Source organism: Hyperolius riggenbachi, chromosome 1, assembly GCF_040937935.1.
Source record: "Hyperolius riggenbachi isolate aHypRig1 chromosome 1, aHypRig1.pri, whole genome shotgun sequence".
In the NCBI taxonomy this organism is placed as follows: domain Eukaryota; kingdom Metazoa; phylum Chordata; class Amphibia; order Anura; family Hyperoliidae; genus Hyperolius; species Hyperolius riggenbachi.
The window spans coordinates 110,875,369-110,901,476 of NC_090646.1; the positions used below are offsets into that span (position 1 = coordinate 110,875,369).

Consider the following 26,108-nt stretch of genomic DNA (forward strand, 5'->3'; position numbering starts at 1 on the left):
TATGCTAAGATCTGCAGTGCTTGATTAGCTCTGTTCTGTATGGACACCCACGCATGCACGCAGGTGCCCTGCAGGGGGTGCAACTGAGCATTCCAGCCTGGTGACAGCAAAGTACGTCGGGTGTGGGCTGCTGCAGAAGGGGTTGACTCACCTATGTCACCCTCCTCTTGCCAACGCGCTGCTTGCCGCTCTCCCTCTCTCTGACTCTTCTGCTTTCACAACTGCAACTTCCCCTATGAAAGTAGAAGTGTCAGTAAAATGGAGAGTGATGTGCAATGTAATATCAAGAGGCAGATGTCATAGGTGAGTTAATAAGGTTAGCTGCTGCCAGGGGTGGTTAGGTTTAGGCATGAGGCAGGAGGAGCCAAAATAAGGCACAAGGTGGGGGAGAGGTTAATGTTAGGCACAAGGTGAAGGTCCTTTGCTGCAACATGTTGAGGTTCTCTGCCACAACACCATTGCGTGTCAAGCGCTGACACGTGCGGTGTTACAAACACTGCTATCCCGCTGCACCTTAATTGCACTTGAATGGTATTCGTGGGTGACTGCCAGGAGGCTTAATTGCCTGACAAGCACGCAGTTCAGCTTCTTCTCATCTGAAAGAGGCCTAAGTGTGCTGTCAGTGGAGTCACAGCAGAGTCAGAACAACCAATCTGTATACAGTAATTAGTACTATTAGTACTACTACTAATTCTGGGTCCCTAAGTTAGAATGTGTTAGACACACAAAATCAACACAACCACCAGGCAGGTCATTTTTCCTTAAAGTGTACCTGAGGCGACATGTGACATGATGAGATCAACATTTGTATGTACAGTGCTAAACTTATTAACCCTTTCGGGACCGCCCGCCTAACTTCCCTTAAGGACCAGGCGTTTTTGCTGAATGGGGGGGGGGGGGCGCGTTTGGGGGGGTCAGGCAGCCGGATACCCTCTGTGGTGTGGTGGGCTGTGTGTCCCCCCCTTTAGCCAGATGTCCTCCCTGCACGCAGCAGCCATCACTCACCTTCCAGGCTCCAGCAACGAGCCGCAGCGGACCCCTCTGTTCCGGCCAGCATCTCTGCTCCTACTGATGCTCAGTTCTGGGCCGCGGCTTGATGACGTCATCAAGCCGGGACCCGGCGCTGACGTCAGAAGGAGTAGAGATGCCGACAAGAGCGGTGGGGGGTGCCGATCGTCACGGGAATGGCAGGGAGGTGAGTGGATCCTCTTCTTTCCCCCCTGCCAGCGCAGTTGTCAAATTGATCACTACGATCCGACAGCGATCGTAGTGATCACATGATCAGCAGCCATACGCGATGGCTGCTGATCACTGAGGGGAGATGTCAGCTGTCATATGACAGCTTAATCTCCCCTCTCCGGTGCGCACGATCGCGTCGGGACAGTTCATTAGCGCAGACATTGAATCAACGTCCAGTCAGGACGGCAGCACCACCTGCTGGATGTAGATTCAAACTATGTCGGTCCCCAAAAGGTTAATAACCAGGCTGTTTTCCTTGTTTTATTTTGCTACCTGAAAGAGTTCATTTTTAGGCATAGAAGTAACAGCTTCTGTCTCGTTGGTCGGGAATCTAGTAAACCACACTGATAAGCACATTATGGACAAAAAGTTTTCCTGACAGATTACAACTACTGAGGGCGGGGAGAGATAGAAAAGGGTCAATAGTTCATGTATTTTAACTCTGAGACACTTCATATCCATTGAGCAAGGACAATAAAACATTAAATCTACTTTGTAAATGTTTAAATATAAAATAAAACCGTGGGCTACCTAAAACTCATCAGTTTATTTACACCTCGCATTCACTTTAAAGAATGTCGTATGTGGTACCATCTATATTCCTCTGTGTGTTTTTTTTTTTAAAAGGCTCTTTACGTTTCTTTTTTTAAAAGAAAATGATCATTGATACATATGTATTCTTAGATTTCATCAAATGGCAGCTGGGAAGACAAAAAAGAGCAGGCTGTAGCTGAGAGACTAGCGTCACTGTGGCACACAGGAAAGCCAATGTCTGTGATGTCATCAAAGCGTGCACATCACACCAGCGTGTCATTCATCATGTGCCACCACCAGCCCGGCGCTAGATTGATGTACCCGCCAAGGATCGCCCTGATTAGATAACAGATTTCCACATACAGAAAGCCATTTTTAATTCACTGTCTGCAGCTGCCAGCCTGCAGGGATAATTCCTTGCAGCAGAATACTTGAGATTATTATGGAGAAATCATATTTGCATAAAAGCATTTTATCTTGATTTGTATGTCAAATCTAACCAATGAATATTGTCACTCGGGTTTTGTGGAGTAAACGGTATTCATGGAGCCACTTCATGTATAGATCAATGTGAAATACATCTGTGAATAGAACGCTGCTGCCGGGAATGGGATTTCGCAGAGTTTCCATAGTTAAAGTATCAAAGAAATAGGCCAGAAGATCACAAATTTTCCAGTTAAAAAATGCAATCTGTCATGAAACGATTTCAGTCTGAACTATGTATGAATAAAGCCAGAAAAGACTCACAGCCTGATCTTTTCACTTGTAGAGCCCATTATAAAAGCTGATATGGGTATTTTTGGCAATTCATCTATGTGTGTTTGTCAAAGTTAAAGGGACACTCCACTTTTCCCAAGAGGGCTGAGGCAGGAGGAGGAGTTACAGATACACACAATTCTCATATTTATGTTTGTCTCATTGTTTCATTATCCTGCAGAAGGCAATAACTAAAATGTATAATCTTCCTTTTTGACCACCACAGTTTTGCTTGGTTTACTGTAGTGCTCAGTGGTGTAGCTAAGGAGCTTTGGGCCCTGATGCAAGTTTTACAATAGGCCCCTCCAAGCACTCTATACATAACAATTGATACAGCGCACCAAAACCTGCCAATGGCAACTACAGTATCAGAGGTGCAAGAAGGGGATGGGGAACACCTGCAACCCCTATTGCTACGCCCCTGGTAGTGCTGCCACCACTAGATTAGTTCCACTCAATACAGTGAAAAACAAGTTGTGACTGTTGTCATGTTTTTTTCTGATTAACTTTCAATAAATATAATTTAGTTTAGGCTGTACATTTTACCTGACTTTTTTTTATTAGATTAGATTTTATGCTGTAATGGAGATGCACAAGTTTTAAATTTCCTGTTTTCCTGGTCCCTCATGTCAACATATAGATACCAGCCTCTCTGAAGTTCATCACAGAGATTTCGCCCAGGAAAGGGCACAACATAGGTGGCTCAAAGTGATACTTAAGTGAAAACAAAGTGAAGACCTAAACAACTGTATCTATCCTCTATTGTATCTATATGTCTTCCTATCGGCCATCTCCTCCTGGATATCCGCTAGGTTCCTGAAACTAAACCTGGACAAAACGGAATTTATGATCTTCCCACCCTGGCCATCCCTGACCCAACCTACATTTCCAATCTTACTCAGAGGTACACACCTAGCCGCTCACTCCGCTCCTCCAATGAACTTTGCCTGACTGTCCCCTGCATCACTCAATCCCATGCACACCTCCAGGACTTCTGAAGAGCTGCTCCAACACTATGGAACTCCCTAACTCCCCCCATTAGGGGTTCTCCCTCCTTCAACATCTTCAATAATGCCCTCAAAACTTACCTTTTAACTCTGGCCTACTCCCCCTCACTGGAGCTCTAACCCAAGCTGAACTCTGGTCCCCTAGCTTTAAGTTCCCTACTTCTCCCTCTAGATTGTAAGCTTTTGGGCAGAATCCTCCTCCTTATGTCTCCTTCCCGTTCATGCACCTCCATTACTGTACACCCGTTATATGGATCTGAGTGAACCTAACTTGCCTAATCTCCATGCTCCCATCCAGTGACTGACTAAGCATTACCTTATGCTCATACTGTGCTGCATGATCTGGTTTGCATGTATTCATGTATTGTCATATTGCTGTATGTCACCCCTAAATATTGTCTGTAACCTTAACTAATGTCCAGCACTGCATAATATGTTGGCACTTTATAAATACAATAAATAAATCCTCCTACTCCTAAAAATGACTTTTAGATATCCCACAGTTTTATGTTATGTTTAAAGCCATTAAAAAAAGCATATTTATTGTTTTGTCTGAGCTGAATGTAGAAGTCTGTCTCTATGTCTCATAGTGCTCAAATATATGAACTATTGACCTTTTTTTTCTATCCTCTCCTGGCAGAGAACTGGGCTTCCAAAAACAAAATATTTTATAGCTGTAATTCCTTATCAATAGTCCAACTGGGTCCCGACTGGAAAAAAACTGTAATTTGCATAGTAGCATATTAACTCTTTCAGGCAGAGAAAGAAGAAAAGCAACACAGCATATTTATATTGGTGCTATGCACTATACATACATATGCCTATCTCATCATGTCACATGTCACTTAAGGTTTCCTTTAAATAGAAAAATAGGTTTACATTTGCCACAACAAAATGCCCTGAGGGAGGATCGACAAAAAGAATAGGCCACAGTAGTATATAATATACTGCATAATATATATATATATCATCATCATCCTATCAGGTTGGAGGGGTGGAACAACCCCACGCGTTATGCAGTCATGGAGTCACCAGTAAAATAGTATAGAGACTGCTTGTAAACACAAAATATCGCATTTCCAGTACACGTACTTTATCAGTTCAATTTTAATCTTTTAATTTCAAAAGCATTAAGGCACCAGCCATGACAGCGTTAATATACAAGACAAGACATAATATATAAAGGGCTTTTCTAAACTGCGGACAGCTGGACAATTGTACTTGAAACCAAACCTATAAAACATAGCTTAACTTTAATGTTTCCCCTACAGCCAAGAAAATATTATTTCTACAAATGGATAAATGTAATGAGGCAAATGCACATAAGGAAAAAAGCTTAAAGTAGCTCTTGTAATAATCATTCCACCTCTTTAGTTCATCATTTTTCACTAGCAGTGGAAAGTGCTATCTGCAGGGCTAATAGAGAACTAATAGAAAGCACGGCTGTATTCCAGCAATATTTTTTCAGGCCAGATTCCATTTAGAACGTTGTGCAGAATTTTGTGTTATACATGTTGGCAGTGTAAGCTCTGATCTGCAACATAACTGGAAGAGGTTTATTTATTTCCATTAGGTATATATCTCCAACATGCTATGTTATACTGCATTGCAAATTATAGAAACATTAAAGGCCAGGCATAGATCTAGAAATAAGATAAGTAAGATCTCAAATGTTATCTTTTAGTGTGAAACGAGATGTCTGCATCTAAAACTCCTGTCTTGACATTTTGATCATGTAACCACAGGCACAAGAATAAGCAGCTTCAGATTCTGTAGGCGGGGCTACTGTAACTGCCTTGATTGCATCAGCTCATTGTACAGATTGCAAGGGAGAAGTGCAAACAAGCATTGAAAAACACAGTAAAAAAAAAAAAGTAAGGTAGGTGTACGGTTTGATTATTAATATGAACAGATTTGCTATGATTGTGTGACAGCTTGCATGGTGTATTTTGTTACAAATGTGCAGTTATCATTCAAGACATTCCCTTGGCTTCTTTTGGGTCCAATTACCACTTGATCATTTCAAATTTAATTTGTACAAAGTTTTTATTTTAAGCTATCCAGGCTTCATAAATAGTTACTTTAAAGGGGCCCGGTACTCTTGCACAGCACACAATGAAAAGTTTTCATTACACATATAGATGCTGTAGAATCCACATATCTGTGTTATGTATTTTAAATATAAGATGAACGTGTCTAAAGCTCTCATCAGCAACTCTGAATAGACTGCAGGAGAGCGCTGCCTTGGGAACTCTGGCATTCTGTAAACACTGAGGCTTAACTCTTTCAGTGCTCCCTGCAAAAATGAAACCAAGTAAAACTTCAGAATTGTTTACATTTTTAATAAATTGTAATTCATTTTTTTACCATAAAGTTTATCATGCTCATTTGGATAATCTTAGTGCAGAGAGGAAGTTCTGAGTTTAGTTCCACTTTATAGTGAACCCAAGGTGAAAATAAACTGATGAGATAAAAATTGAATCTGTCCTCCTACTCCTAAAAATGACTTTTTTAGACATCTCATGGTTTTATTTTATGTATAAACATTTACAAAGTAGATTTATTGTTTTATTATTGCTGCTAAAATGCAGTATCTAAAGCCTGGTACACACCATGCAATTTTCTGTCAGATAGATGGGTCGAATAGATAATTTCTGACAGGTCCGATCTGATTTCTGATCTTTTTTTTGGTCGATTTGCATAGAAGTGATCAGAAGAAAAAAAAAACAATCGGAAATCCAATCAGATCTGTCAAAAATTATCGATCCACCCATCTATCTGATGGGAAATTGCATGGTGTGTACCAGGCATTAAGCACCCCAGAGCAAAAATACATGAACTATTGGCATGCATGAAAAAAGGGCGCAGTGAAAAAAGGGCCCGGCTGGATAACAAAATGGCACCAATGGATAATGAAATCTGATAACAATAAACATTGTTGTCAAACTTGGGTAACGATAAACACCATTGCAGACGAGAAATAATAACGAAAAGGTATTAACATTAAAAATCATTACGTATTCAGCAATACAGCTTAACCCAACGCTACTCTCACAAAGACAGAACCCTCCCCTGGTGGTGCCTAAAACTAACCACTCCCCTGGTGGTGCCTAACTCTAACCACAACCCCCCCCCCCCCCCCGTGGTGCCTAATCCTAACCCCAAACCCTGCCCCCCCCCCCGGTGATGCCTAACCCTAACCACCCCCCCACCCCTCCGTGTTGCCGAAAATGAACCGTCGCCAGGGTGGTGCCTTACCCTAACCACTCCCCCTGGTGTTGCCTAACCACTCCCTCTGCAGAAACACCCTTTTCCACATACTATAATATCTTTGATAACCAAAAATCTGTACATACAAACAAAATAATATGATAACAACTATAACATAACATATAACAACTAAAACTGTCAGTTCCATAGCTGGATATTAACTCTTTCAGGCATAGAAAAAAGAAAAAGGAGCATGGCATAGGTGTCTGTGTTCTTGCCACTGTATGTACACATGTCTATCTCATCACGTCAAGTCATCTCGAGTACACTTTAAAGGGACTCTGTAACAAAAATGTCATTGTGTTTTCTACCATCCTACAGGTTCCTAAACCTATTATAATGTGCTCTGGCTTACTGCAGCACTTTATACTATCACCATCTCTGTAATAAATTAGCTTATCTTTCCCTTGTCAGACTTGTCGGCCTCTGTCTGGAAGGCTGCCAACTCTTCAGTGTGATCTGCTATGCATGCCCCCACTGCAGGCCCCCTCTATGCACACTCCCCTGTGTGTGTGTGTTATTTACATAAGCCAGCTTTTCTCTGCTCTCTTATCTTTTACAAGCTGGATAAATCCTCTGTTCACATACTGATGAGTCACATACTGCAGAATTACAGACAACCAGGCAGAAACAATCAGCTTGTAACTCTTCAATCAGCTGCATAGGGAAACACACAAATGATCTCTTGAGATTCAAAAGGAAGGCTGTATACAGCCTGATTGTGTATGGATGTATTTTCTATGTGTGGACATACTGTACATCAACCTACTTCCTGCTTTGGTGGCCATTTTGTTTGTTTACAAACACACTTTTTAAAACTGTTTTTGACTGCTTTTAATGCGGCGGGGAGCGGCGAAATTGTGACAGAGGGGAATAGGAGATGTCCCCTAACACACTGGTATGTTTACTTTTGTGCGATTTTAACAATACAGATTCTCTTTAAAGTGAACCTCCAGACTAAAAATTGACTCGGCAGCACTGGAAAGGCCTGGTGTTTCTTTACCAGTTTCACAGCATCAGAACTTTGTTTCTCTTATACAAGCCTCATTTTTAGCTGCACAGAAGAAAACTGCCCGGGCATTTTTCCCCTGATGCTGTGCAAAGCATGATGGGATTTCTGATGTTGTTGTTCTCGTTCTGCTGTTTTGGTGCAATTTTTTTTTTTACATTTTGAATTGACATTTGAAGCCTAGCGTGTGCAGCTGGGAGGGGTTATTAGGACACTGGACAGTTGGAACTGTGTCTTCTGCTCCCTATCACCTCCTTTCAACCAAAAAGATGGCTGCCCCCATGACAAAGATGGCAGCCCCCATGAATCACAAACATTTGCCTGTTCTTTTAAAACGGGGTGGGTAAGAGATTATATTACCTATCTATTCTAATTAACATAACTAATGTAACTTAATGACAGTATGTTTGTTTAGGCTGAAGTTCCCCTTTAAGCCAGTTCCTTACAACTGTTTAATAAGCCATACAAAGTGGCAAATCATTATTTGTCTGCAAATAAGCTATGAAATGCCATTCTGGACTTTAGCACACTTGCAGTGTTAGTGTGTTAGTGATTGCTTTACTTATTGCTTAGAGTTGTTTGTTTGTTTTTTCAGTTTAAGTTGATCCGACCTTCAAGGCATTGAAAAAAAAAAAGTACCAGCAGCAGAAGAATGGCCTAAGTAACATAATGTCACATGCTTAGTGTGCAGATACAGGATGCACATCCTTCTGCCTCATTTACTCTCCTAGCACTATGTAGGTTGTACCAGAAGCAATCATGTACACTGAAAACTGCTTTCTGTGGGCTGTATGACATATGCCATGGCAAATTTCATTATTATACGCTCCATTTAGTCCCTCGTTGTATATTACATGTGTATTCCACAACCCATACGCTACATGGAATGCTCAAAATATTTCCTGAACCGCCATTGGGCTTGTTAGGCACAGGAGACAGAGGTCTACCCATCATAGGAAAGATGCCTTTAATGTGGTCTTATTCCATGTGTGGCTGAGAGATCTTCTAAAGCCTTGAAAGAGGAGATTACTCATTCTCCCCTGAGCTAGCTTCAGTGAAATGAAATCACAATTATGCAAATGGAACTATTTTCTCCAAAATTACTGCCAAACAAGCCTTTTCAGCGCTCTTTAAGGCATTCCATTCTAGCGGCAAACTTTGTTTATCATCATTTGGTATTTCTCTTAGTATAATGAGCAGCGTAATTAAGAGGAAAACAGAAGCATTTGAGTTTGCATATGTAATTGATGAGCTAATTGTTTGCATCTACAATCAATTTACAGTCATTCATACAATTGTGTGCATGAACGTAAGAGGAAAACCAACAGGAAATTCAGGGCCGTGCTGAATGTGCACTTCACAACTTCTCGTCTTCAGAGAGACTGGATGGGTTGTATGAAGCAGACTGGATTTAGTTCTGCAGTTTATGATACAGTGTACCCAAAGTGACATGTGACATGAAAAGATAAAATTGTATGTACAATATTTAGGCTGTTCCTTTTTCTTTTCCTGCCTGAGAGAGTTAACCTTTGGGCATACAAGCGACATCTGCTCTCTTGTTGGATTCTTGTAGGATTATAGCATAACCTACTCTGATAAGGAATCACAGCCATAAAACCTTTCCCTGCAGAGAACAGCTTCTGACTGCAGAGGATAGAAAACAAGGTCAATAGTCCATGTAATTTAGCTCTGAGACAATTAAAGTGGACACAAACTCAGAACTTGCTCTCTGCTCTAAAAGACAACAGCATTATAGCCTTTAGGCTAATTTCACACCAGGACGTTGCGTTAGAGGGGGCGTTAAGGTCGCATAACGTCCCCCTAACTCAACGCCTGGTGGTGCTGGATCTGGCCGTCAGAGTGAGCCGCGTTGTGCAGCTCACTCTGGCGTCAGTGATGCCGTGATGCGCACTCCTGTGCGCATGCGGCATCACGTGGTCCCGCCAGCCAATCGCCGCACAGAGCGGCTGCTCCAGGAAGTAAACACTGCACGTCATAACGTGCAGTGCATATTAATTAGCCATGTGCCTGGCTGCTCTCCGCTCCTCCCCAACATTACTGAGCATGTGCAAGCAGTCTAACGCGGCTCAGCCGCGTCCAAAGTACTGCATGCAGTACGTTGTCTTGTGACGCAGCGTTACAATGTAACGCAACGTCCGCACTGTGAACAGCCCCATTGATTTTTCATTACTGTGCGGTGGGCTGCGTTACAGGCTGCTCTAACGTGCGCCTGTAACGTCCCACTGTGAAACCAGCCTTAAAGAAAAACATTTCTTTGTTACAGCTGATACTAATCTTGCAATACATCTGCAGTGTTTCTACTTCCTGCTTTCATGGAAGCAGACATATTCTTAACATCCTGTGTTTCCAAATTAGCAGCTCTGCTGTGGCTGAGGAGATTCCTGGCCTGACACGGCTGAAATATCAAATTACAGTGATGATTAGCCACAGATGAGGGTAAATTAGAAAGTTTTCCTTCTGTCCTGTGCAAGAGTGCAGGTCCAAAAAACAATAGACAATAGAGCATTAAATGTACTTTGTAAAGGTTTAAAGGACAACTGTAGCGAGAGATAAGTGAGGGCTGCCATATTTATTTCCTTTTTAACAATACCAGTTACCTGGCAGCCCTGCTCATCTATTTGGCTGCAGTAGTGTCAGAATAACACCAGAACCAAGCATGCAGCTAATCTTGTCAGGTCTGACAATGTCAGAAACACCTAATATGCTGCATGCTTGTTTAGGGTCTATCCCTAAATGTATTAGAGGCAGAGGATCAGCAGGATAGCCAGGCAAATGGTGTTGCTTAACCACTTGCCAACCGCCCACAGCCGATGGGCGGCGGCAAAGTGGACGCCGAAAGGACCGCAATACGCCCAAGGGAGTTGCGTCCTTTCGGCATGCCGGGGGAGCGATCGCGTCATTGATGACGCGCGCTTCCCCCGGCAACTGGCTCCGCCCACCCGCGACGACAACCCGCCGGCCGCTCGGAAGCGCCGGCGGGTTGTTAACCCCGCGATCGCCGCTACAAAGTGTATAATACACTTTGTAATATATACAAAGTGTATTATACAGGCTGCCTCCTGCCCTGGTGGTCCCAGTGTCGGAGGGACCACCAGGGCAGGCTGCAGCCACCCTAGTCTGCACCCAAGCACACTGATTTCCCCCCCCCCCGCCCCCTGATCGCCCACAGCACCCCTCAGACCCCCCCCCCCCTGCCCACCCCCCAGACCACTGTTTGCACCCAATCACCCCCCTAATAACCCATCAATCACTCCATGTCACTATCTGTCAACGCTATTTTTTTTAAAAATTCCCTAAACTGCCCCCTGGGGACTCCTGATCACCCCCCCACCCCTCAGATTCTCCCCAGACCCCCTTCCGATCACCTCTCCAGTGCATTGATTGCATCTATTTTCCCCTCTAACCACCCCCTGAGACACCCATCAATCACCTCCTGTCACCCCCCCTAGCACTCCTATCCATCAGATCAGGCCCAATACAACCTGTCATCTAAAAGGCCACCCTGCTTATGACCGGTTCCACAAAATTTGTCCCCTCATAGACCACCTGTCATCAAAATTTGCAGATGCTTATACCCCTGAACAGTCATTTTGAGACATTTGGTTTCCAGACTACTCACGGTTTTGGGCCCGTAAAATGCCAGGGCAGTATAGGAACCCCACAAGTGACCCCTTTTTTAGAAAAGTGACACCCCAAGGTATTCTGTTAGATGTATGACGAGTTCATAGAAGATTTTATTTTTTGTCAAAAGTTAGCGGAAATTGATTTTTATAGTTTTTTCACAAAGTGTCATTTTTCACTAACTTGTGACAAAAAATAAAATCTTCTATGAACTCACCATACACCTAACGGAATACCTTGGGGTGTCTTCTTTCTAAAATGGGTTCACTTGTGGGGTTCCTATACTGCCCTGGCATTTTAGGGGCCCTAAACCGTGAGGAGTAGTCTAGAAAACAAATGCCTCAAGATGACCTGTGAATAGGATGTTGGGCCCCTTAGCGCACCTAGGCTGCAAAAAAGCGTCACACATGTGGTATCGCCGTACTCAGGAGAAGTAGTATAATGTGTTTTGGGGTATATTTTTACACATACCCATGCTGGGTGGGAGAAATCTCTCTGTAAATGGACAATTGTGTGTAAAAAAAATCAAACAATTGTCATTTACAGAGATATTTCTCCCACCCAGCATGGGTATGTGTAAAAATACACCACAAAACACATTATATTACTTCTCCTGAGTACAGTGGTACCACATGTGTGGCACTTTTTTGCACCCTAAGTGCGCTAAGGGGCCCAAAGTCCAATGAGTACCTTTAGGATTTCACAGGTCATTTTGCGACATTTGGTTTCAAGACTACTCCTCACGGTTTAGGGCCCCTAAAATGCCAGGGCAGTATAGGAACCCCACAAATGACCCCATTTTAGAAAGAAGACACCCAAAGGTATTCCGTTAGGAGTATGGTGAGTTCATAGAAGATTTTATTTTTTGTCACAAGTTAGCGGAAAATGCCACTTTGTGAAAAAAAAAAACAATTAAAATCAATTTCCGCTTACTTGTGACAAAAAATAAAATCTTCTATGAACTTACCATACTCCTAACGGAATACCTTGGGGTGTCTTCTTTCTAAAATGGGGTCACTTGTGGGGTTCCTATACTGCCCTGGCATTTTAGGGGCCCTAAACCGTGAGGAGTAGTCTAGAAAACAAATGCCTCAAAATGACCTGTGAATAGGACGTTGGGCCCCTTAGCGCACCTAGGCTGCAAAAAAGTGTCACACATGTGGTATCGCTGTACTCAGGAGAAGTAGTATAATGTGTTTTGGGGTGTATTTTTACACATACCCATGCTGGATGGGAGAAATCTCTCTGTAAATGGACAATTGTGTGTAAAAAAAATCGAAAATTGTCATTTACAGAGATATTTCTCCCACCCAGCATGGGTATGTGTAAAAATACACCACAAAACACATTATACTACTTCTCCTGAGTACATCGGTATCACATGTGTGGCACTTTTTTGCGCCCTAAGTGCGCTAAGGGGCCTAAAGTCCAATGAGTACCTTTAGGATTTCACAGGTCATTTTGCGACATATGGTTTCAAGACTACTCCTCACGGTTTAGGGCCCCTAAAATGCCAGGGCAGTATAGGAACCCCACAAATGACCCCATTTTAGAAAGAAGACACCCAAAGGTATTCCGTTAGGAGTATGGTGAGTTAATAGAAGATTTTATTTTTTGTCACAAGTTAGCGGAAAATGGCACTTTGTGAAAAAAGACAATAAAATCAATTTCCGCTTACTTGTGACAAAAAATAAAATCTTCTATGAACTCACCATACTCCTAACAGAATACCTTGGGGTGTCTTCTTTCTAAAATGGGGTCATTTGTGGGGTTCCTATACTGCCCTGGCATTTTAGGGGCCCTAAACCGTGAGGAGTAGTCTTGAAACCAAATGTCGCAAAATGACCTGTGAAATCCTAAAGATACTCATTGGACTTTGGGCCCCTTAGCGCAGTTAGGGTGCAAAAAAGTGCCACACATGTGGTATCGCCGTACTCAGGAGAAGTAGTATAATGTGTTTTGGGGTGTATTTTTACACATACCCATGCTGGGTGGGAGAAATCTCTCTGTAAATGGACAATTGTGTGTAAAAAAAAATCAAAAAATTGTCATTTACAGAGATATTTCTCCCACCCAGCATGGGTATGTGTAAAAATACACCACAAAACACATTATACTACTTCTCCTGAGTACAGTGGTACCACATGTGTGGCACTTTTTTGCACCCTAAGTGCGCTAAGGGGCCCAAAGTCCAATGAGTACCTTTAGGATTTCACAGGTCATTTTGCGACATTTGGTTTCAAGACTACTCCTCACGGTTTAGGGCCCCTAAAATGCCAGGGCAGTATAGGAACCCCACAAATGACCCCATTTTAGAAAGAAGACACCCAAAGGTATTCCATTAGGAGCATGGTGAGTTCATAGAAGATTTTATTTTTTGTCACAAGTTAGCGGAAAATGCCACTTTGTGAAAAAAAAACAATTAAAATCAATTTCCGCTTACTTGTGACAAAAAATAAAATCTTCTATGAACTCACCATACTCCTAACGGAATACCTTGGGGTGTCTTCTTTCTAAAATGGGGTCACTTGTGGGGTTCCTATACTGCCCTGGCATTTTAGGGGCCCTAAACCGTGAGGAGTAGTCTAGAAAACAAATGCCTCAAAATGACCTGTGAATAGGACGTTGGGCCCCTTAGCGCACCTAGGCTGCAAAAAAGTGTCACACATGTGGTATCGCTGTACTCAGGAGAAGTAGTATAATGTGTTTTGGGGTGTATTTGTACACATACCCATGCTGGGTGGGAGAAATCTCTCTGTAAATGGACAATTGTGTGTAAAAAAAATCAAAAATTGTCATTTACAGAGATATTTCTCCCACCCAGCATGGGTATGTGTAAAAATACACCACAAAACACATTATACTACTTCTCCTGAGTACATCGGTACCACATGTGTGGCACTTTTTTGCGCCCTAAGTGCGCTAAGGGGCCTAAAGTCCAATGAGTACCTTTAGGATTTCACAGGTCATTTTGCGACATATGGTTTCAAGACTACTCCTCACGGTTTAGGGCCCCTAAAATGCCAGGGCAGTATAGGAACCCCACAAATGACCCCATTTTAGAAAGAAGACACCCAAAGGTATTCCGTTAGGAGTATGGTGAGTTAATAGAAGATTTTATTTTTTGTCAAGTTAGCGGAAAATGGCACTTTGTGAAAAAAGACAATTAAAAACAATTTCCGCTTACTTGTGACAAAAAATAAAATCTTCTATGAACTCACCATACTCCTAACAGAATACCTTGGGGTGTCTTCTTTCTAAAATGGGGTCATTTGTGGGGTTCCTATACTGCCCTGGCATTTTAGGGGCCCTAAACCGTGAGGAGTAGTCTTGAAACCAAATGTCGCAAAATGACCTGTGAAATCCTAAAGATACTCATTGGACTTTGGGCCCCTTAGCGCAGTTAGGGTGCAAAAAAGTGCCACACATGTGGTATCGCCGTACTCAGGAGAAGTAGTATAATGTGTTTTGGGGTGTATTTTTACACATACCCATGCTGAGTGGGAGAAATATCTCTGTAAATGGACAATTGTGTGTAAAAAAAAATCAAAAAATTGTCATTTACAGAGATATTTCTCCCACCCAGCAAAGAGATATTTCTCCCACCAAAGTCCAATGAGCACCTTTAGGCTTTACAGGGGTGCTTACAATTTAGCACCCCCCAAAATGCTAGGACAGTAAACACACCCCACAAATGACCCCATTTTGGAAAGTAGACCCTTCAAGGTATTCAGAGAGGAGCATAGTGAGTCCGTAGCAGATTTCATTTTTTTTTTGGTCGCAAGTTAGAAGAGATGGAAACTTTTTTCCATTTTTTTTTTGGTCACAAAGTGTCATTTTCCGCTAACTTGTGACAAAAAATAAAATCTTCTATGAACTCACCATGCCTCTCAGTGGAAACTTTGGGATGTCTTCTTTCCAAAATGGGGTCATTTGGGGGGTATTTATACTATCTTTGAATTTTAGCACCTCATGAAACATGACAGGTGCTCAGAAAAGTCAGTGATGCTCCAAAATGGGAAAATTCACTTTGGGCACCATAGTTTGTAAACGCTATAACTTTTACCCAATCCAATAAATATACACTGGGGTTTTTTTTATCAAAGACATGTAGCAGAATAACTTTCGTGCTCAAATGTATAGGAAATTTTACTTTATTTGAAAAATGTCAGAACAGAAAGTTAAAAAAGTCATTGTTTTGACAAAATTCATGTCTTTTTTGATGAATATAATAAAAACTAAAACTCGCAGCAGCAATCAAATAGCACCAAAAGAAAGCTGTATTAGTGACAAGAAAAGGAGGTAAAATTCATTTAGGTGGTACGTTGTATGACTGAGCAATAAACCGTGAAAGCTGCAGTGGTCTGAATGGAGAAAAAGGCTCTGGTCCTTAAGGGGTAGAAAGACTGTGGTCCTCAAGTGGTTAAAAGTAAATAAATATGGCAGCCTCCATATCCCTCTCACTACAGTTGTCCTTTAAACATAAAATATAACATAAAATGGAATATCTAAAAGAGTCATTTTTAGGAGTAGGAGATAGATACAATTGTTGATCTTATTAGTTTATTTTCACCCCTGGTTCACTTTAACCTTCCTGGCGGTAACCCCGTAGTTCGGGGTTCGGGGTAAGCCGCGCAGGAGGTTTTCTCAGGCCCTGCTTGGCCAATTTGCTTAATTTTTTTTTGCTGCACGCAGCTAGCACTTTGCTAGCTGCGTCAGCACACTGATCGCCGCAACCCCGCGCTCGATCACCGCTATCCGTCGCGCCGCGCCCCCCCCCAGTCCCCGTGTGCTGCCTGGCCAATCAGTGTCAGGCAGCGCTGAGGGGTGGATTGGGACTCCCAATGACGTCACAATGTCGCTGACGTCATCCCGCCCCGTCGCCATGGCGGAAGCCCTCCAGGAAATCCCGTTCTTTGAAGCCCTGGGCTCGCTACATGATTAAAAAAAAAAAAAAAAAAACTGCTGCACTGCCTCCTGGCGGAATGAATTTATTAGACCGCCAGGAGGGTTAAAGCCTCGTACACAGCACTGGCAATCATACAAGTATGATCCGGCAGCTTGTAGAGACCACAGTCAATGACACTCATCAGTATCAGCAAGAAAAGAACAGCTATCCCAGAAAATCAAACTTAGCCCCACAGAGTAACATTTTAGCATCCACAGACATGTTGAAAGCCTACTTGATACACAAGGCAGACTTTATCTCTGGGCTCCTGCAATATCTTGATACACCCATGACTTGCACCAACCTCCACCCCTAAACAAGCTACTTAAAGGGAACCCGAAGCAAGGAAAATTATTTAAAATAAACACATGATGTAGCTGCAAATGAATCTTACATACTAACCTCACCGTCAGTTCCTCTCAGAAGCTCACCATTTTCTTATTACAGTGATCCCTTCCAGTTCTGACAATATTTTCTCAGAACTGCAATATACCAGTTGCTGTCAGTTATATATCAGCAGCTGTCAGTTACAACTGAATGTGGAAGGTAATGTCCATGTTTCCCTATGGCTCGAGTGGGCAATATTACAGTGTGCTGACCAGGAAGCTGTTATGGGGTAATGGCCATTTTTAAAATGGAGGACAGAGAATTCCATTGATCACAGTGGACAAATGGGATGCAGAGGAGAAAGAGATGAGGAGTAGACTACACAGGAAGTAATTATGACCCGTGTATGGTTATTTTGACTTTTTATTTTCAGTACAGGTTCTCTTTAAAATTGCATCTATGCACAATGTTCCCTTAAAGGATACCTGAAGTGACATGTAACATGATGAAATAGACATGTGTTTGTACAGTGCATAGCCCACAAATAACTATGCTGTGTTCCATTTTTTTCTTTCTCTGCCTTAAAGAGTTATATATCAGGTATGTATCAGGTAGGTATCAGTCCTGACACAGACAGGAAGTGACTACAGTGTGACCCTCACTGATAAGAAATTCCCCTTTTTATCTCTTTCTTGCTCACAGAAGCCATTTTCTGCTAGAAAAGTGTTTTATAGTTGGAATTTCAGTAAGGGTCACACTGTAGTCACTTCCTGTCTGAGTCAGGACTGAGTCAGCCAATTACATACCTGATATTTAACTTTTCAGGCAGAGGAAAACAAAAGGAACATAGCATATTATTTGTGTGCTAGGCACTGTACATACACATGTCTATCCCACATGTCACTTTGGGTATCCTTTAACCATATTAAAAATCCACTTTTTTATCAACCATACTATAGGAGACTAATGTTGGAAATCTATGAAGAGCCAGTGTGAACCTGCAAATCTAATGGATTCCATTATAACTTATCTGCTACTGGATGGAAAAGTCTGCAAAGCTCTCACTTGGGACATAACAAATCACAGTGAGGGCTGCCAAAAGGAGAGCGAATACATGGTTGTGCAGTTGCAGTAACATACACACACCTGTGGTGTGTGACACACATCCTGCATAGGGCTATAGCTGCATGACTGCTACAGAAGGGACCCCAGAGTTAGAGGATAGATAGACATTTGGCAGCCTCTGCATTGGTGCAGAGGCCAGTCTATAAAGCATTCACAAACAAAACAAGAGAAGTCTGGTTAAAGCGGGATGGTCTGCCACAAAATCAAATTCCATTTACTCACTGCTCTGGGTTTGTTATGTAGTCTACCTGCAGTCTGCATTGCAAGCATTCCAATATAATTATAAATGTTTCTGCTGCAATGAATCTTGTCTCAGTCAGCCTGACTCTATTCTGGTATCTGGTTATCTCCCCTCCCACATTCCTGCACCTTACTGATTGGCTGAGGGAAGTTCAGTGTGATACGATGCTGACAAGGGAAATAAACCCCACCACTCTGCAGAAGCTGCTGAAATCCAATCTAGGTGTTTACAAAGCAAGCTAGATATGACAGTGCAGTTTCTAGGGTAAAAAAAAAGGAGTAAGGGAGGAAATGACATCAGGATGAGCTTCAGTCAGAGGTAGTAAAGGTGAAAAAAATGCCTGGAATAGTTTTTTCTTTATTTACTAGTTATTACATAAAATTCACATAAATCAAAAAGTGAACAGTACAATATATATGTTATGTAAGTAGAACAAGTATTTATCTACTTAAAGAGGAACTTCAGCCTAAACAAACATACTGTCATTAAGTTACATTAGTTATGTTAATTAAAATAGATAGGTAATATAATCTCTTACCCACACTGTGGGCAAATGTTTGATTTCATGATGGCAGCCATCTTTTTGGTTGAAAGAAGGTGACAGGGAGCATGAGAAACCGTTCCAACTGTCCTTTTTTTCTTTGATGGGTGGAGCTTAGGTAAAAATGCAGCTAAAAATGATGCTTTGGTAAGAAAAACAACGTTCTGATGCTGTGAAACGGTTAAAGAAACACCAAGCCTTTTCAGTTCTGCTGAGCAGATTTTTAGTCCGGAGGTTCACTTTAAATATGTTTTTTTTTCCTGGGATAGCATGGCTGTCCCTTGTGCTTTAAAGAAGGCATAATTATGGTGGGAGGGAGAGTGGCTGGCTGTCCACAACAAGAAGTTCGAATTAAGGACGAACACAGTGAATCCAGCGCAGGAGACTTGAGCGCAGCCGGCGCCACCATAGGCTGTAATAGGAATTACAGATATAGCAGCGCACAGGGAGTAACTTTGGCGCCATCAGAAGACAGAGCTGAAGTTACTTTTAAAACACAATAATTCGGCTTTGCAGCAATTGCTGGAAGCCAAATTATTTCATTCCCCACCATCGATGGCGGTCTGGAGGGGGAATAGTATTTAACACGGCCGGGACTTGTGCAGCAGCAGGATCAGCCATATAACGGCTGTATCCTGCGCCCAAGTCTCCCGCGCTGATTCCTCTCGTACGCAATTAAGGGATCTACTTGTACTCAACATAGTTCCATTAGTACTAGTGGGGGAAGCTGCTGAGGTGATAAGCTTGCATAGCACACAGTATTTATACAGTACCTGTTATGTTAACAACAGTTGCTTTAAGGTCATCTCTTTTCTACGTTAAACCATTGAAGTAATAGCAATTTCTGCAGTATGTTGCTTGTTCTTGCAAGGCAGCCATTCAGCTCCTGCATAGAGGGACCAGGGATGCTGATTTGGATTCCGCTGAATTTAAATTTCTGCATTTCTGATCAGAAATTGACAGTTCACTAATGGAATTTGGAAATCGGAAAACGGAATTCTACAGAAATCCGATTTAACGCAACTCGGTAATTTTAGACCAACCACAGAACTCGGAAGCATTGGACCAATCAGAGAATGCAGAATTTTTCAGCAAAACTCAGATCACTGCAATAATTTTAGACCAATCACAAGACAATTGATTTTCCATTTTTCTAATTGCCGTTTTTCCAATTTTTTTTTTATTTTTTTTTGCATTCTCTGATGCAAAAATGACTAACACTAGTAAAAAAAATCGGAAAACGGAAAGTCTAAAAATGGAAAATCGGAAATCGGAAAAAACGGAAATTGGCATTGTCGAAATTTGGAAATGGGCATTTCTGAGTTCTGACCATCCCTAGGAGGGACTATCTCAGTAACAAGTGTACTTTTCTAAGTATTTTCTACAATATAGAAAACCTCATTAAACAATGGAATTTTACATCATTCCAGAGTGCCCCTTTAATAATCCCATGCATATGCATAAGTGAAAAGTCATCCCTGGGGACCATAAATGGGAAATCCAGCAACAGAGTATTAGAAAAAACGAGTATTTTCTGTGAATGCCTGACCCCTTTTGTTTACTGCAAATTATACAGTTCTTAATACCGCACTGTATTCCATAAACTCCAGGGAGGTGAACTATGAAAACATCATTCGAGTATCATTCCTCATCATTCAATAGTTTTCCAGCCCCTTCAAAATTACATTGAAAAATCCATATAATGTGCGCTCAGATTAATGAACTGTTTGAATTTGGATCAATAAGCACTCAGAGACTTGAACTGTTGACACTTGCTGGAATCAGTTACATGGTTGCTTTATTCACTTTAAAAGTGATGAGTACTCTGTAACTACAGGGGGACCACTTAATAAACACACCATCTAATATATGGCTGGGGAAGATTACGTCTGCTCTGCTGTGGAGTCAGTGAATAATCAAGACCTAGATTCTTCATCATTGCCCCTTAATGGCATGATCATTTCCCCATTAACACCTAGCGTTAAACATCCAAGGAAGTACTTACATTGCTATAGATAAAGTTGCAAATGGTGATCACTCTATCAGACAAAAGCATCAGCATATCATCCAAACACGGGGCAGATTATTGTATATACAGTACCGTCAGGGCTAATACTTGACCCTCACTATTTTGAAACTAGAGAGGCTCAAGTAGAAGTTTATAAGGAATCAAGTATGACAAGTAAAGCCCCCCTCCCCAGAAAAAAAAATAAAGCTCTGTCCCTCATAACAGTGCGTCCCAACCCTGTCCTGAAGGCCCAACAACACCACATGTTTTTTGAAAATCCACAGAGGTAACTAATTAATCACCCCACCTATGCATGTTTGCAGTTTTCTGAAAAATATGTACTGTTGGCGGATGGCCACTAGACACCAGGGAACTGTATAGGGGTGGGAGGAGGACCACTAGACACCAAAGAACTGTACAGGGGAGGGAGGATCTCTAAACACTAGGGAAATGTATATGGTTGGAAAGACCACTAGACACCAGGAACTATATAGAGGAGGGGGGTCACTACACACCAGAGAACTGTATAGGGGAGGGGGTGGGGTCACTACACACCAGAGAACTGTATAGGGGGAGGGTGGGGAGGTAATTAGACACTAGGGACCTTTATAAGGGAGGGAGGGGACCACTAGACATTGTGGTTGGCCTTGCGACTTGGTCCCAGTGTGCAGTTTTAGCCCACTTTGTATTTGAGTTTGACCCCCTGGTTTAGTTAAAACAGCCTTCAATAAGATAATTTAATTTGAACCAATTTGAATTTAATTTGAACCAATCCAGGATAAAATCTTAGGACCTCATAGTACAATGAATCAGAAGCAATCAGTATCCACTATCCACACCATTATTTGACAATATAGTCAAAATGTACTCATAGCACTGGGAATTCCAATCAGCAATGAACACTCACATTGTGCCTGCTACAGAATTTAAAGTTTCTAAATGATCTAAGAATTATAAGCACTTTGTTAATTTGATACTATTATTGATACAGGTGCAAGATGCAAAGATAATAGTATTAATAGTCATATATATGTATAACTGTCCTGGAATAATTCAAATTAGTAAAACAGTAATTTACTATTAATGATACAAAGTGTTAAGTGACAAAAATACTGTATGGTTGGGTACTTACTGGTGCAGAAAGCTCTGACTTTGTCAGTACTTCTGTATTCTGCGTCCAGCAGCCAGCTGTCCCTGTGTCCCAGGTTTTTTGTTACTGCGCATGTGCGCAGTAACGGACAGCTGGGACCAGGGAGCTGGAAGGACGAGCGAGGTGGGCGGGTGCGGGCGTGTACGGGTGGGAAAAAGACCAAGAGCCCGTTTTTAAACGGGCTTGGGTCTACTAGTATATTATAAAAGCCCTAAGAACAAGTGGCAAATAGGATGGAGGGCAGGAGTAATGCGAATAAAGAGACTGAGCTCCCTCTGTGCATCCCAAGTGACACAAAAAGAAGAAGGCATGTAATCTTGCCAAGAAAACAAATGATAAGACAAATGATAAGAGACTATTTTTGACAACCTTTGCAATCTACATAGTTACAGTACAGCAAAGGTCAGAGTCAGAACATTCAATTTCAAAAGGGCCCCTTTCATACACCATACAGTTTAATTTTCCTTTAAAGTGGACCCAAATTAAAAATACAAGATTTCCGAAATAAAATCTATTTTCTAAATGATTATAATAAATAGCAGCCTTTTTTCAGCTGCATGATAACAAATATAAAATATTTTACATCTATTGGAGGAACCCCTCCCTTCCTTTCATATTGCCGGGACAGAATCCGGCAAACTGGTGGAGGAGGTAAAAAACAAAACACAGGCTGCTACTGATGATGTCACAGGGAAGGTGATCTCAGCTTGTGTGAGATTTCACATAGATAACGCCCCTGTGAGGGAGGGTAGCTGATGACAAACACACCCATGATCTAAAACCTCCTACTAAGCTCAGAAGTAATGGCTGCCACCTGTATAACCCTAGTTATGAAAAGAGAAGGGTGAAAAGCATGCACTGAAATGCTCATAGGCTTCAAGGAGTGTTTATTTATCTTTGTATGTGTCAGAGTGGTGAAACTAAATATATTTAATTAAAAAAATGTTTGCTTTTGCCTTTGGGTCCGCTTTAAAGGACACATTAAGTAAGAGGGATCTGGAGGCTGACACTTATTTCCTTTTAAACAATGCCAGTTGCCTGTCTGTCCTGCTGAACCTGTGCCTTTAATACTTTTAGCCATAGACCCTGAACAAGCATACAGATCAAATATTCTGACTGAAGTCTGACTAGATTAGTCACACGCTTGTTTCAAGTGTATGATCAGATAGTACTGCAGCCAAATACAGTATATCAGCAGAACTGCCAGGCAACCGATAATGTTTAAAAGGAGATAAATATAGCAGCCATCATATGCCTATCAATTCACATGTACTATAATTTTTATTAAAGTAACGCTACTGACCACTTATGGTTTAAAATAATACTAACAATAATACTGGCCACAAATATCAAAAGTGCTATGGAAAAGCCAGACTGCAGAAAACTTGAATAGACAGTTTATAACAAAAATATGCTCATCCGCCTTTTATGCCTGTTTGTAATGGTTGTGACATCACTATAAGGAACTCATTCCATGCAACTAGCAGAGGGCAGCGTTGTGTGTGAATTGTGAGGCTTTTCTGGGGGAGGGGTATTTATGCGAAATAATAGGAAAAACAGGGGGTGTTCCTAGTACATATTGAGGAGAAGTTTGCCACTAATTGGTCCTTTAACAGTTCTCACAGCCCATTACACAGTATACTGACACCTCCAAAGTGTGTGAGAGATAGACACCGCACTGGGACACACATAACGACAAGTGAAACTTTGGCATCAGACGGCATTGACGCTAGAGCAGCATCCCGCCACCCTGCCCTCTCCTTCCCCCACGGCCACCGCTTATTGCCTTGTGAATATGTCAGGAGAGCGGTTCCCCTGGTAACTGCAATATACAGGAAGCAATGTGGAATGCATTGCCACAGGAAGTCGTTATGGCAAACTCTATACCTGCATTTAAAGGGGGCTTAGATGCTCTCCTTGCGTTGAAAGACATCCATGGCTACAATTACTAGGTAATGCCTAATGATGTTGATCCAGGGATTTTATCTGATTGCCATCTGGAGTCGGGAAGGAATTTTTCCCTTTAGGGGCTAATTGGACCATGCCTTGTAAGGGTTTTTTCGCCTTCCTCTGGATCAACAGGGATATGTGAGGGAGCAGGCTGGTGTTGTACTTTATAGTGGTTGAACTCGATGGACGTATGTCTTTTTTCAACCAAAATAACTATTAAACTATGTAACTATGTAACTATGTATGCGCCGCTACGCTATAGGAGCTTCTATCATGCCTCCTCTTCAAAGCAGCACTGCGGGTTGCCGCTGACTGATGTCTATTAGCCAGGGGAGGACTGGGACTCTCATAGAGGAGGATTACTGTCTACCTATATTGTGGGCACCTACCTGGCTAAACTATATAATGGGGGCAACTATACTGTCTACCTATAATGGGGGCAACTACCTGGATAACCTATATACTGGGGGCAACTATTATGTCTACATATACTGGGGACATCTACCTGGCTAACCTATATACTGGGGGCAACATTATTGTCTACCTATACTGGGGTCACCTACCTGGCTAACCTATATACACCGTCCTGCCCCCTATATGGGGACACCTATACCTGGCTACCTATCTACCTATACTACTGGGGGTGATTATTGTGGGTCACACTGCATCTATAGTGCAGGGCAAATTGTCGGGTGCTGTTCATTCCAAATCGGGGGTCGGGGGGGGGGGGGCGCCTCCTCACAGGTTTGCCTCAGACAGCAAAGTCTAGAACAAGCCCTGGATAGACAAGACTGCCACAGTTAACATACATTTCTCATTCACTCTTAAGATTTAATTCATGAATGAAGGCGCTGTTTATTTGCCCTGGTTCACTATCACTTTAAAATGAAAGTGAGGATTCCAAACAAACATTAACAATACTTACCTTGGTAGAGGGAAGCTTCTGGTTCCTCCAGAGGCTTTCCATATCCCCCCCAAAGATTGCGGGCATGTGGCCGCACAGCACCTGTGCGGTACCACGGACTCACTCGGGCCTTGGGTGGAAAAGGCAGAGCCTGATCAGGTCCATGCTACTGTGCAAGCGCTGTTGTTGACAGTTTTTGGTAGATGCAGCACAAGAATGGCCCAATGAAGGAGGACAAGGGAAGCCTCTGGATTATACACAGGCTTCCCTCTATTCTATGGGTACCCATTTGGGGTGTTTTTCCCCCTACAGTTACCCTTTAAAGAGAGACGGTAACCAAGAATTGAACTTTATTCCAATCAATAGCTGATACCCCCTTTCCCATGAGAAATCTATTCCTTTTCACAAATGGATCATCAGGGGGCTCTGTATGGCTGATTTTGTGGTAAAACCCCTCCCACAGTGTTATGTCAGCTCCTCACAGCACTGAGGTACTGACATCACCCTGTGGGAGCCTTGTTGCACTGTGGGAAATAACAGCTGATTCCAACTGCCAAAAATGCAAGCAGCATCTCCTTCCACAGACATCACCTGCCAGCAGTAAAAATGTCACCATGTGACTGTTAATGTCAGAATGTAAATCAGGGAGAGGAAAGTTTTTACAATGGGCAAATACTTACTAAATCATTTATACATAATTATTGTAAAAATTAAGCACTTTTTTATTACATTATTTTCACTGGAGTTCCTCTTTAAGCATATGCTATAAAATTAATAATTACGTTTAAGGTGTCTTTTTTTTTAGCTCTCCCCTATTGCAATAATGTTGGTTGGCTCAAAAAAGTAATTGAAAACAGCTAAACTGAAGAAGTGTAAAGTGCAGCCGCCCATACCAACTAGATTTTTGCTTATTGCAAGAAACTACTGAAGATTAAATTCTATCTGCTTTTTATTGGCTACTACACTTTGCATTTTTCCTTGTTGAACAGGTTTGTGTGTCTCGTATCTGCTATATGGGAGGTGCACTTTAAACAGACTGTATAGCTTGCTCTGTGTGGATAAGCACTGCAATTACTATGATGTTCAGCTCAGTAAAAATGAAGAGAAGGTTGATTTAAACACCATGTTCTCCTCCAGCCCATTTGTATTCAGTTGTGTTGTGCTGACTGGCATTTTAAGTTGAGTACTTATTTACTTGTGTATGCATGTGTTTATGAAGCATTATACCCTGAAGAAATGCATTCAAATGTGTCTCGTTTTCAAATATGTGGATATATTAGAGTGGTATCAGCGTTTTACACATTCAAAAGACGTACTCTGTTTTTTTAATAAAACTAGAGTCCCTGGTAGGAATATGTTAAAGAAAAATCTGTGAATAACCAAATCTGCAAAAATGTGGCAATTTACTATGAAGTAACATAGGCATGTTTGCCTTATTACTTATGCCTGACAGCGGA

At 41.9% G+C, this 26,108-nt stretch overlaps 1 long non-coding RNA gene across 2 annotated transcripts in view; it reads left to right on the forward strand.

Annotated features, from left to right (window-relative positions):
- Positions 1-26,108, forward strand: part of LOC137545989 (uncharacterized) — a 50,840-nt gene that overhangs the window by 17,052 nt on the left and 7,680 nt on the right. For both annotated transcript variants that reach the window (XR_011026144.1, XR_011026143.1), the window contains exon 3: positions 5,282-5,415. This is a non-coding gene — a long non-coding RNA (uncharacterized lncRNA). The remainder of the gene's footprint in view (positions 1-5,281; positions 5,416-26,108) is intronic.